General features: G+C 44.1%; 1 protein-coding gene and 1 long non-coding RNA gene across 7 annotated transcripts in view; both read right to left on the bottom strand.

The window, feature by feature from the left end:
* The window catches only part of Pbx1 (PBX homeobox 1), a 307106-nt gene that overhangs the window by 161759 nt on the left and 131911 nt on the right, over positions 1 to 13436 (bottom strand). The window lies entirely within an intron of this gene.
* LOC147829111 (uncharacterized) lies at positions 5562 to 13417 on the bottom strand. Its single transcript, XR_015449469.1, has 2 exons — positions 7968 to 13417; positions 5562 to 7223 (listed from the first exon to the last, which is right to left on the bottom strand). It is a non-coding gene; the product is annotated as an uncharacterized LOC147829111 (long non-coding RNA).

Genomic DNA, 13436 nt, shown 5'->3' with positions numbered 1-13436 from the left:
GGGGACTTACGTGTAAAGAACTCTTAATTAAAGGTTTACTAGACAATCAGAGGGTTGAACTGCATTGCTAGAACATATATACAGCCCCTTCCAGCTTTAGCTTACCATAGGACTAGGAATTGAAGCTTCCTTTATTGAGTGTTAATCAGTGAATATAAATGTTAAGCAATATCCCTTATAGTCAATGCATCGGTACTCCCCCCAAAATTAGAAATTGGTGTAGAAAACCTCAGTTTGGACTTTAAAAAAAAACCAGATTCTTTAATAATTTCATTGCATTTTGACCCTCTATGGAGATGTTCTCTGAACTTGATGTTCCCCAAGGTGCCAAGAGCTGATGATTTTGTAACGTGAGATATAAAATCATATATGCAATAAGCTAAATTACAGAAGGATTGGATTTGAGCCTGTTTGTACACATTTAATTTTTCCCTTCCTGCTTCAACATATCACTTGTCCTCTACACTTTTATTTTTGGGTCCCAGAGGCACAGGTGGTTCTTATTCCAGGTTTCATGGAGGGTTCTGCTATTCAGAGATGAATGAATAAAGGGAGCCTTGTAAACAGATTAGCATGATAATGGTAATAATGCTCTCCGCTGCCTTTTGAGCCTATTCCAATCTGTGTGCCCCAGAAAATGCCTCCCCCGACCCCCGCATGAAACCGCTTTCCCCTCTTTCCCACCACTTGATTCTACTCTTTGAGTCCCAGAAAGACAAAATGACTCCCAAATCAAAAAGCTGCCCAGACGCTGAGAGGTTGGAAAGAAGGGAGAGAAGAGTGGGGGATAGAGCCCAACAGAGATGGAATAGAGAGCAAAAAGCCTCAGGTGCGAAGGATATGAAGGTTTACACAGAATACAGAAAGGAAATGCGAGACTTCACTGCTTGGGGCCTGGGGTGCAGCTCAGCGGGAGAACACTTCGCTCGCAAGTGCAAGGCTCTGGGTTTGGTCCCAGGACCCCCCAAAAAGAAAGACTTCCGTGTTTCATGCAAATAGTACCTTGATCTTCTTCATTTTATGGCAATGGCTGTGTAACGCCCACTGAATCATACTTCCTTTTTATTTTAATCTGGAAGCAAAAGCTAGTTAGAGACTTGGCTTTAATCTGTCACTCTGCAGGGGCATGTTTAAGGAACTTTCCTGGAAGGCTTTACCAAGAGGCAGCAATTAGGACCCTGGGAGCTTAGTATCAGCCACTGGTCAAGGGCTGAGTAGGACCACGGTGGATGGGAACCTCTCCGCACTCTTGGGCAGGTCTGTGTCCTTCTCCCTTAGCCAAAGCCAGCATCCAGCCTCTTCTCCTGAGCGAGGAGGCCGAGCAGGGCCGGGAAAGTCATTCTGGAAGGGAGCCACAAAGATGTCCAGGAAAGTGGATTAAGACAGAAAGCAAAATCAGTCCCTTCAGCAGGAAGGAACGTGGAACTCTAAGCCTGCCTGCCTGGATGGAGACTCAGCTTACACTAGGGAGACTCTGAGGAGAGCAGGCGGCAGGGCCCACACACCGGGCCTGGAGACTCAGCTCCTTTCCTTCCTTTGTCTCCTAAGACCTGCGCATGTTTTCCCTCATTTGAAGGGAGCCCGGAGCACAGGGAGCTGGGCTGACCCTCTGCCTCTGGTGTTGATTAACATCCCCTGCCGCCTCACTCTGACCCCCACGGGGCGCGCGTTGCCATCCCCCACCTCCTTCCTCTCTGCCTTCTGATATCAACCGGGAAAGGGGAATCTAAAAATAAAGCCGAGGCCAGAGTGTGTGCCACTCGATTGGGCTCCTGTGCTCACAGATCTGCTTATTTTGGCCTATCTCTCCCCAGCGATAAGGCTGCTAACAGCCTGTTATCAGGCAGTCGGCGAAAATGTGCTCCAGCCTGATTAGGCCTCAGTCTTTGCCAAGGTCATAAACAGCCGTTATCGTTTTCCCGAACAGAATAATCCGGACAGTATCAGCTCAGAAACATATGGGCCACACAGAGAAGATAGCCGCTGACGGACACTTCATTTTAATTGTAACGAGTGGGTAGCAGCAGCGTGCACAGAGCAGACAGAGACTGCCCGATTGGCAGCAGGCTCACTTCAAAAAAAAAAAAAAAAGAAGAAGAAAAAAATCTCTTCTTCCTTCCCTCCCTGGTTTCCAATGCCTAAGCTGCTTGCATATTCTGGGTGGCACAATGAACTGGACCTTACCCCAGATGTTACCAGTCACCAAACATGACCTTTCCCTAAAAGGCAGATGGGGCCCTGCGGATTCTCTTATGGAGGAGAAAAAAATCAGCAAAAGGAAACAACGTATACTTCTATCTCTCTGCTCCTTAGCCCTCCAATCAGTTTCTAGATCCAGTGTTCCTTCCCCACCTGAATCTCACCACCCCCAGCCAGACTTCTGCAAAGCTCTCTAGCCTCCCAAGGCCACTGCAGGCTCTGGGCACCTGGCAGCTGAGCATGTATAGAGGGTGCGTTTGAAGGCCTCTTTCCTTGCAGGCACAGATATCAACCAAGACTAAGCTTGGAGGGGTGGGGAACTGGCCTGTGCCCTTTCGGATTTTGTGTCCTGAAAGCAATTTCCAAAACCTACTTTCTCCCATGCCCTTTTAGGTGACAGAGTCTTTTCAGGCTTGTCACAAAAAGTCAACTAGCCACTATAAAGAGAGAGAGAGAGGAGGACATGACCCAAAAAAACCAACTGTGATGATGAGGTATGGATGAGAGGGTTCACCTGTGGGTTTCTGGGTCAGCAGAGGTCTCGGTGACAGCACAGCCCTGGGTCACAGCTGCTGGCAAGCAGCCAGCAGCCCCCTTGCTCTTTCATGGGGCGACACATCTATTCCCCCTTCAGTGTCATCAGAAACAAAGCAGAAAGAAAGGAGAGGAAAGGAAGGGAAGGGAGAAGAGGTCCAGAGCAGGAGCTCCCGGTGAGAGGCCAGCTCTCCTGGCGTTCAGCAGCAGACTCCCGTGGTATTGGCACTGTGGTTCCGCTGGGGTGTGTGCCTGGCTGACCAGCTGGAGCTGCTGAGAACAGGTGGAACTCTCAGGAAGACAAGCACCGGTGCCCACCTTGGACCCAGCCCTTGCCATTCATTCTTTTATTCTGCATTCATGTGGCACAATGTTTCCAATAATTAAGTGTCTTCAACTGGGTCTTCTTTTCCTGATGCCCATCTCTAGTTTCCTCCCCTCTTCCCTTCTTAAATCTTCAAGTGTCTTCTCCTCATCTTCATCTTCCCCATCCACCTGCCCATCAACACACTCATTGAATTCAATAGTATGTATTGCTATTGCCGACCCCAGTGGAAATGCAACTTCTAGGGGGGTTTGTAAGGGAGACGGCAGGAAAGAACAGAAAGGATAAAACAGAAAAACATAACTGATTCCAAAAACCATTCCCCCTGACCCACAAGGGAGCCTCCTCTTTGCTTGGTGTCAGTTTCTAACTCTGCAGGTGTAGAAGGATACTGCTTTGCCCAGGAAGACAAGTTAGGGTAACACATTGACTGCGCCTTATGGATAGGAGCATCCCGCTTCACTGTCTTCCTGTAATCCTCAGGAGCATTCTACCACTCATACTGTAGTGGGCTCCTCCCTCTGGCATCTCTACCGCTCCAGGGTCATTTGTGTCATTGTCAACCTCACATCTAGGTGGTATCTGTTTCTGCAGCCTCTGCAAGTCTCTGCCCAGCTCGGCCACCACCTCCATTGCCAGGAGCCTTCCATAGACTGGGTCCCATCCCACCCATGGGCTGGACAGAGTACCCTGTGCCTGAGATGACTTCCAGAATTTCAGTGTCAAGTGTCAATTGAGGCTGTGGTAATGTTCCTGCAATAATATCAAACTCAAAAGGGAAGGAAGATGGAAATTCTGCTGCTAGCTGAAATGAGCCTGAGGCACATTTTTGTTTTAATTCTTCCTTTTTTTCTTTTTCTTTCCCATGGCTTTTCAACACCTGCCTTTGCTCTGCCACTCTCCCAGCAAAATATAGCTTTGGCTGTTTTGGAATATTATGAAGAGTTGGCCAGCAAATCTGTGCAAGACACTATGTAGTAGGTGGCCATGCAATATTTTGGTGGTCTTGAGCTCAGTGCTCGACAAAGTTTCAAGGTTACACAGTCCTTCCTTCATTGTCACCTGAATGGGAAAATATCCTGGAAACATGAGAACCCCCCTCTGTGGGGAGGAGTCTTCTCAGCAGTAGTTTATTTAACCAAAAGTAGGTTTCTCCCCCTTTTTCTACTTTTATTTTCTTATTCTTTCTATTTCAGTGAACCAGGTTTGTTCTCCCACAATTTCAGGCTAAGGAGAGCACATGATTGCCTGGGCCGGGGGTACTTCTCTGGGGAGCTGCTTCCCATTTTTGTCCACACTCCCCTTCTGCTGATCAGCCTCCCCTTTCTTAGAAAGAAGGCTGGCTTACTCAGTGTCACCCAGTGGAGGCAGATGGAGCCTTCAGAGTAGCTCATGGTGACAACAGTGTGGTCGCTTTCGTCACCACAGGCACTTAGCATCCATCCTGTCTGCTGGGCTAGCACTGTGAGCTGGCCATTCCCATGAGTCCTGTTTCCAGCCTTCTGAGGACGTCTAGGGCAGGGCATGATGGACAGTGCTGAGGTGCTTGGGGTCCCCATAAATGTGAGCACCTGAAGAATTACGTTCCTCCTGTCTGTATCTCCAATACCAGGCCCAGCACCTGACCTTTAATAAGCATTCAATGAATGGTTAAAATCAAGGAATAGACTTGGCCCAAAGTTGCTCAGATGGTGTGTTTCAAGGCCAAGTATGCTTTGGAGGGAGGTTATATGGAAAACCTACTCCTACCCCACTTTGATTACTTCCTTAGCCTCGGTCTTCCCATCTCTAAAATGCTGATAGTCACAGTACCTGTGTTGTGGGTTATACATGTTAAAAAGCACTTAACCCAGCACCTGACACAGAACTGTCAGGTGATAAATATTTATTTATTAACTAAAAAAAAAAATTTATTTATGAATACACCCTTGTTCATCCACATCTGCACCTTACAGGCAGCCCTGCTACTCCAGTAGGCAGCCACTCTGACCAAAAATGCTACACCAAGGAATTGTGGCTCCCATCTCAGGTTTGCTGGGTCACTTAGTCACTCATCTTCTGCTTCAGTGGGCTGTGTCCATCTGAGGGTCACCCCGCTTTGCCTAACTGACTTGTCATTGGCTGTGAGACAGTGTGGGCACTCGAGGAAGAGTAAAACCCAGGATATGAACTCTGTTGCAAGCCGTGCTCTGACAAAGCAACTTCAAGTTCATCACTTCATGGACCGGGTGGTGTGCCGGGCTTCCTGCGATTCTCTGAGGCTCTGCCAATGCCCTGCAGTAAAGTAAAGCCTCTATCATGATAGCACCAGCCACAGTGTTTGCTTGGTTATAGTCTGCACCATGAGCTCAGTTAAGTTGGAAGAAGGTACGTCACTCTGAGGACTGACTCCAGACCCCTCCATCTTGCCTGTAGTGCCATCTTAGCAGGAGACAGAGCGTCCCCTTCTGCGAACAGCAGATCCTCATTTTCACAGTGCCCCACTGACCTTCTTGTCTCTGGGTTTTCTTTTTCTTTTTTTCTTCTCCTAAAAAGGAAGCATTGGTGCCCATTTGCATTCCCAAAACAAGCTCTTACACATAAAACTCATTTTAGTGGGGGGGGGGTCTTCTTAATCTCTTTCCTTCCTCTTACCAAGAAGCTGCAGTGAATTCATAAGAAGCTCCAAGGGTTTCAGCACCAGGGCCTCATCTAAGACACGGTTATAGGACTTGTTCATGTTGCACAGACCGTCTGTCTGTCTGTCTGTCTGTCTGTCTCTCTCACACACTCACACACACCTCACAATGGTTTTTGTATTACTACAAGATCAATCTTGTCTCTCCCCAATCTCTAGCTGTGCCCTACTCCTGGGTTAGTCAGTGTTCCCCTTCCTGGCCTTCCAAGGGGATACTGCCAAATAAAATAACAAAATATTCTTGTGGTGAGGCATGTTAAAACCTTGGGAAGATTGAAGCCTGGGCTTCTTGTCACAGATGGTCCCTCCTGTAATCTGTATTCCAATCTCAGTGTCAGCAGTGCTGTGATCAGAATATCCAAGGTCTCATAAAAGATTCAGAGCTTACTGACTTCCCTGACATTTGCTGTTTCATGTTGTTCCTGCTCAGTCCCTCTCAGCCTCCAAAGTCCCTTTCAACTCACTGTTGTAGATGGCACACTTGCAGGCATCTAGTAGTCTACTAACCTGAGTCACATGCAGGACCTAAATCTTCCCTGGAATTTAGCTGGGCCTGAGATTAGGGTTCATATTTATTTCACCAGTCTGTTTGTGAGAGTGAGAGTGTGTGTGTGTGTGTGTGTGTGTGTGTGTGTGTGTGTGTGTGACTGAACTCAGAGTCTTCACATTGAGCTACATCCCCAGACCTTTCTAATTTTCTTTCTTTTCTTTTTCACATTCCTTCAATTCCTTCATGGTACTCAGAAATGGACATTATGAATCCGGGAGATGAAATTTCTCCTCCTTTGCTGCAAGTGCTTCAGAGGGTAGGGTGCCTGACTCAAGACGTTTGAATCTCCCTACTTCTGATTATTACTTAAATCAGAGACTTAACTGGTTAACCTTGAAAAGCAGTTATCTAGGTTGGGAAGGATGGAAGCTCACCAAAAAGGACCTACGTATACCTTCCAATGGCCAGTGTTTAATGTCAGGTTTCTTAAATGTGTATGATGCCATGAATCTAAGCTGGACAGAGCTACAACTGATGGGTTCAGAACTGAACATGAACACCAATAACTTGAAAACTCAAGCAAGGGGTATTAGGATTTGAGGGAACGGATGTCACTAAAAGGGTTAGAGTGAACAGATCGTATAGTCATAAGGATGAATGACAATCACCACAGGTGTCCTAGCCAGATCCACTGGCACATTCCAGTGATTTGCTTTCCAATCATAGAACATATGCCGAGCTCATCAGAAGGACATTTATTAAATAAAGGGAGTTACATTGTACTTCTTAAGGACATCAGACATTGTCACAAAAGAAACCCTCTGATCCTCCTACAGATTAGGGGCCCCGTGATCTGCGGAGATGGCAAGGAGAGGAGAAGAGACATATGTCGTATGGCTAACACTACCCAGTCAAGAGGGGCACTAGTGGCAAAAAGGATGCTGGGTTCATTGAATGCCAGAGCTGAGACAAGATGCCCCTCAGTATGCTGCAAGTGTCTGGAATAAAAAAAACAAAAAACTCTCAGGTATAGAATTCCAAAACTCAGGCAGTCAAAAACCAAAGACCTATTCTAATTCAATCTCTTTTGAAAACACATTAGCTTAATTATTTCTGTAAATGCTATGGCCATTAGACACATTAGCACTGAATCCCAGATCAAAGTCCCATTCACACAAACAAGGTACTTGAACAATATTAGGTAGCATAAAGGTGAACAGGTGTTTTTAATCCATCCATTACTAAAACCTTCTGAAGAGGTGGAAAAGAATCCTAGAATACAAATTGAAAATTAAAGACAAGTTGATGGTATCTCAAAATTAAACTTGTCATAGGAGAAAATTATAATCAAAAATTGACTCTGTACTTCTCAAATCTTTCCCTGGGTTAGTCACATAATATATACATAAACATGTGTTTTTGCATATGCATATGAAAATCAAAACAGCAAAACTTAGCAGCAGTTAATCATAATATGCAAAGAACATGAGATCTGGTTTCACATGCGGATCTACCCACAAACACATGCTTTCAGACTGAAGTCAGTCAACAGTGGAATTCCTGCTAAACAGTAAAGTGGGTCTGAAAAGATACATGTAAAATACTAAAAATCAAGCTATGCTACATTCTCTGGGGAACATATTTTAAAAAGATATCCATGGTCCAATATTTTTGATAGGAAATAATTCTGTAATTCATCCTGCTTGTTAACAATAAGCTGTGTTTTTAATTGCCACACTCACCTCATACTATTTGAGTAGAACTTATTTCTTTATTGTAATTCTATAGAGGTGAAGAGTTGGCAATTCGGGATGATTTTGCACCCAGGGAACATTGTCAATGTCAGGAGACTTTCTTGGCTGTCACAGGGGGTGGTGGGAGGGAGGGCTGCTAGTGGCATCTATGGACAGAGGCCAGAAACACAGCTGTATGTTCTGCAGTATTAAAGGCACTGGGGTTAAGCAACCTGAATAGAGATATCATCAACATTACAGGATTTTTCCAATCTCTAGAAAAATTTTACGAAGTTAAAAATGAGGAGTTGAAGAGGGAAGAATAACATTTCAGTAAGATGTTGTTTATCAAAAGTACACTTGATTTTGGTGCGTGTGGTAATGTATTACTTGATCATAATATATACTCTTAAAACCTACCATCTGGATGTGTACAATACCCACACAAATGCTGGTAAATCAACAAGGATTTGAGGGAAAAATATTTATCTGGCGACATCCTTCAGTGAACAGAGTAGTATCCTGACCAATTGTGTTAAAATCAAATAAAGTAAGATGTAACAAAAGCAAACTTTTCAGCCAGTAAAGAATAAACACACCTGGTACATAGAGTCTTATATGTGGGTATCCATCCAATTCTATAGCATCAGAGCTGTGACTTTCAGTAATATAATAATATTATTTTTGAGATCAGTTAAGGTGTAAAATGTGCGTACTCTCAGTCTTTAATATTAATAAGTCTTGTAACTAGCAGTTTCTCATAGCTCCGAATTCTTGAGCACAACTAGAAAGGGCACTTATCCTGAAAAATCTAATAAATTTACAGTTTTATATACTTCCTTCAATTGTAAAAGTCTTGTTCAATAAACTTTAAAATGCCACTATAGAGCAATAACACAGACAGTATAAACCCAGCCCTGGGAAAGCTGTGCAACCAGAAATTGTTCCCCTTTCTGCTAGAGCAATAAAGTTTTATATGTTTGAACTGACTGTAAAAAGGTTTGAATGTTGGCAACTGGGGAATAATCTGTCTTCTTTATAGTTATTATCATATTTCCCACAAGACCCCTTGGTCTGTGTCAATCCTTCTTGTATATGACACCTTTGTACTGTCAGCGAAAGCAAGTCTACTTTCCTTTTTTTTTAACTATAGGACTTGGATCTGTTTCCCTTCAGATTACAGCTAACAGGAATAAATTATTTCTGACAAGCATCTATTGCGGCATTTTACCAAATAAAGCTGGTTGTGAGCAGCTTTTCCGAGACAGAGAGGTGGAGTGGGAGAGGCAGGGAGTCCTCTCTTTGCCTTCCCTCTCTTTCTTTCAACTGATTCAAATGCAATTCAGGGCTAGTTAAGTTGGAGGAAATGCCAATAAAAGGAGACTTATAGGCAAGTTGCTCTGGAAGCCAGAGCCCATTGACCTTGTGGTCCGGTCCTCCTGGGTGCTATTGGATCCACATGGAGAAGATGCTGAGGAAGAGGTAGGAAGAGGGATGATCCTCTTTCCTCCCGGCCTCTCGCAGGTCTCAGGGCTCCTCTGCTCCTGGGTTCAGCGGCAGGCCGAGTCCAGCTAGTGGAAGCGGGTCGAGTTCCCTGGACTCTGATTAGCAGCCAGTGAGGGAAGCCATGGGGTGTGTGGCCAAGAAGGACCATCACCCTAGCTGTTGCTGGCATGCTTGGGCTCCTGGCCCGAGTTGGTCATCTCAGCTGGAATGAGTTCAGGCTCACAGGAATCAGCAAAGAAGCATTTTCTACTTATAGATTTGTGTGGGGGGGTGGGGGTGGTCCAAAGATCTCCCCCCACCCCGACACATACAGCTCAACAGACACGTGCTACACTCAGTGATCTGTCACAGACAAACTAGCCACACGGAGTACATCCTCCCCTCTGTCACAGATCTATGCCAGAAACCTGAAGTTTTCTGTCTTCATAGTTTTAGAGCAGTAGAAAAAGTCAGATGAGTGTAAGAATGACTATTTGCTGATATCAGGATGTTTTTATGTCACGAGACATTACATGGGTCGATATCAATGGGACTGGCACAGTAGGTTAATTATCTTTGCAGACTCAATATGCAAGATCTTTCCAAGAGACCATCAGGCGTATGAACATAAGGACACGCACATGTGTATATACACACATGTGCATATAGACCCAATGTAGTTACACCCAGTGTATATCCATGCAAACGCATGTACTTGCTCACAATGAAACACAACACAGTGGACTTGAAGAACTGGTTCCAATACGGAGATTCTGGTGTGAAAGGGTAGATGCCAACTGATGACCCTAAGTACAGCAGCTCTATCAGAATGAGGTAGTGCAAATAAAGCTGAGTCAAAACATTTACACCCCAGTGCTTTGAAAAGTTTAGCCCGGTGCTTATGAGTGTGAGCTTGGGCAGCCTCGTCCTGACTCTTCCCTACTCGAGGCTCCACGAACCTTCAAGGTCACGTTATGAAGCCTTCTTCTTGCTCAGTTCAGACAGCAAGCATTTTAATCTATATGTAGTAGACATTTTTAAAAATCACATTATGGATATTCCATATTACCAGTAGGAGAGACAAGGATGTTCCCTCTTACCCCTCTTCTTTCCTTACCCCAGAACAGATGTGCTGCATACACAAGCTAGACCTTCAAAGAAAGGAATTTACACGCTTCTTCATAGCTCTCAAATGGCAGCTGCCCCTGGAAACTCATTTATGGACCCATAATAAGAGATTTTTATTCTTTCTATATGTATTTTGTCTATGTGGTCGAAGTTTACAAATTATTTGCGTTTCAACAGGTGCTTGAGGATTTGGATTTGAGTTGTATATCAAGGTATCATTAATACAAGAAAAATCGATGCTATTTTTTAAAACATTTTTTACTGTAACTCAAATATAGAAAAGGACACAAATCACAAGTGTACAGCTCTGAAAAAATATGAAATGCTTTAAAAATGTGTACATCTCCCTTGTGTGGGCCTCATGTGCTCTTGAGGTGAGCACATGGGCTATGTTCCAAGTGCTCTTGAAAAACACTGGATTATGGGCACCAAGGCCAGTATGAGACCATCACCACCAGAAGATTTCTGTACTTCTTACAGATTTTAAGCAAACACAAGGTTACCTAACTGAATCTGAAAGTAGACTTTCCTTCATGAACCTCAAAGGACTTGGCTTTCAGACAATAATGACATGTTTGAAGAGACTCCTGGGATTGCAGAGAAATTCAGAAAGACACCATGATAGGGCTGCAATCTTTAGACTGATAAGGTGAATAAAACAATCCCACTAGCCAAGGCAGTCTCCCTGGAGAGTCTGGGGTTATTGTTGCTCAGCCCATTGATTTGATCCATTACACAATTATAATTGTAACGCTAGTAAAATATAAATGGAGCAAAAAGGTAGCCCAATGAGCACCTGGCATTACTGCCACTACCACTACTTCCTATCATGTCTCAACTGTTATTGCTACCACAACAAACTGAGGATTCCTAATCTGAAAATTCAAAATCTAAAATGCTCCAGAATTCTAAAATTTTTGAGTGCCAATGTGATGCCATTGGTGGAAAATTCCATGCTATAAAGTTTTATTTCATGGACAAAATTGTATAAAACATTGTATATAATTACCTTTGGGCTATGTGTATAAAGTATATATGACACATGAATGAATTTCATGTTTAGACTTCTATCTCATCTCCAAGATAGTTCATTTTGCAATAGGAAAATATTCTAAAAATAAAAGAACAATCAAAGCTCAAAGTACTTCTGGTCCCAACATTTCAGATAAGGAACACTAGACCTGTACTACTGCTATTTCTGGTATCCACAATGGGTCAGGCCCTTCCATAAGTACTTGAGATGTATCATCTCATGTCATCCTTAGATCTATTCAACTCTAATATGCAACAATATCACTGAGTGAGAAACCCTGCTTAGGGTTCTATTTGAGTTACATGTATTTTTTAAATTCCATTCCAGTGATCCAAGGTTGAATGTAAGGAAGTCTGAGAATGTAAAATAGACAAAGCCAGAAAGAGACGTTTTCTGCTGAAATTGTCAAAAGTTGAAGATGAGGCTATGGATTTTGTGATAACAAAAGATACCCAAGGTTGTGCCTTTTTCTAAATGGAGCTGTTAATCTGTTGAGAGAAGCCGGGGGTGGGGGAGAACATGATATGATTGGACAAGAAGGCAGTGTGATGACAAGAAGAAGAAATACACAGGGCATGGCCCTCTTCTCAAGACGTGTTTAAAACCTCTGGAGAGACAAAACACTCCCACACAAAACAATTAGGAAACCAAGGCCTGTATATAGTCAGCTGTTACAGACAGTAAGACAAACTGGAAAATTCAACGCAAGCTGTCATTGTCCAAGAAAGTGAGAAGAATCAAAGTTTGAAGGACAGAGAGACCCTAAGTATACAGAGAGGATGGAAACAAAACAGCACTGGAGGAGCTGAGATGACTCGTGTGCAGCACAGAACAAGAGCTTCTGCGTGAGTGAGAAGGAGCAGTATGAGAAGGAAGCAGGAAGAGGAGACCAGCTCTGCTGGGGCACCACGTGAACACACAGAGGGGAAGCAGAGCACAGACCAAGAGTGACAGTTCCAGCCAGCCCAGGTCTTTCTACTCCACGGATACCATGAGCATCTCTGGGAGCAAAATGTCAATCACAAATCGCTCACGATGTGCACTATCCTGTCATCACGGCAAGGACAAGACCCTCTGTGGCCTGATTTCCTAGGCAGCAGGTGCATCTTAGAGGATGAGCGTGGCGTGATGGATGTTAGATGGAAGAGCTCTGGGGAAAGATCCAGGAGTCACTGGAGGTGGGGTTTGTGCTTCCTCAAGAAGCACTTTTTAAACTGAATGAAGGCCAACAGTGCAAGTGCACCATGGCTCCTTCTAACCCAAAGTCGGTGACTGAGTGACGTAAGCATCCACCAGGGCAGTGCCCTTGTTAACATGGGACCACTGGGAGCAAAGAGACCCTTTAACATCAGACAGGAATAGCTTCGATTAGGGAAAAGCATGTGAAATTTCTTGAAATTTCTGATCTGAAGTTCTTTACCTTCTACATAATACACGTTTACAGCTTTGTTAACAACAGAAATAATAATAATAATCGCTATTTGGCTAATGTGTTACAATCCACCACATTTTGATAAGCATGATATTTAATTTTGCAGGTAATTTTATGAGGTGGTATTATCCTCATGTTATACATGAAGAAATTCACACCTGGAGAGGCAAAATGGCTAGCTCAAGTCCACACAACAGGTAACACTGGCAGACCTAGACAGGGATGCATATCAGCTGAGTCTCATAATTTACCTAACATTGTCTCATGCAAGACACAGGGGTGGCCACCACCAAGACACAAAGGTGGGTGGGAGAGGTCACAGGAACTCAGCATAAAGGAAAAGCTCCTTGTTCACCGAAGCTGGTGACTTTTGGTTCACTTCACCCACCTTGTCCAGACT

Source organism: Heterocephalus glaber, unplaced genomic scaffold (genome assembly GCF_053883595.1).
Source record: "Heterocephalus glaber isolate CG9 unplaced genomic scaffold, H.glaber_assembly_v1.0 deba00000738, whole genome shotgun sequence".
In the NCBI taxonomy this organism is placed as follows: domain Eukaryota; kingdom Metazoa; phylum Chordata; class Mammalia; order Rodentia; family Bathyergidae; genus Heterocephalus; species Heterocephalus glaber.
Note: the sequence above shows the minus strand (reverse complement) of the source record. Positions and strands in the feature narration are given on the sequence as shown.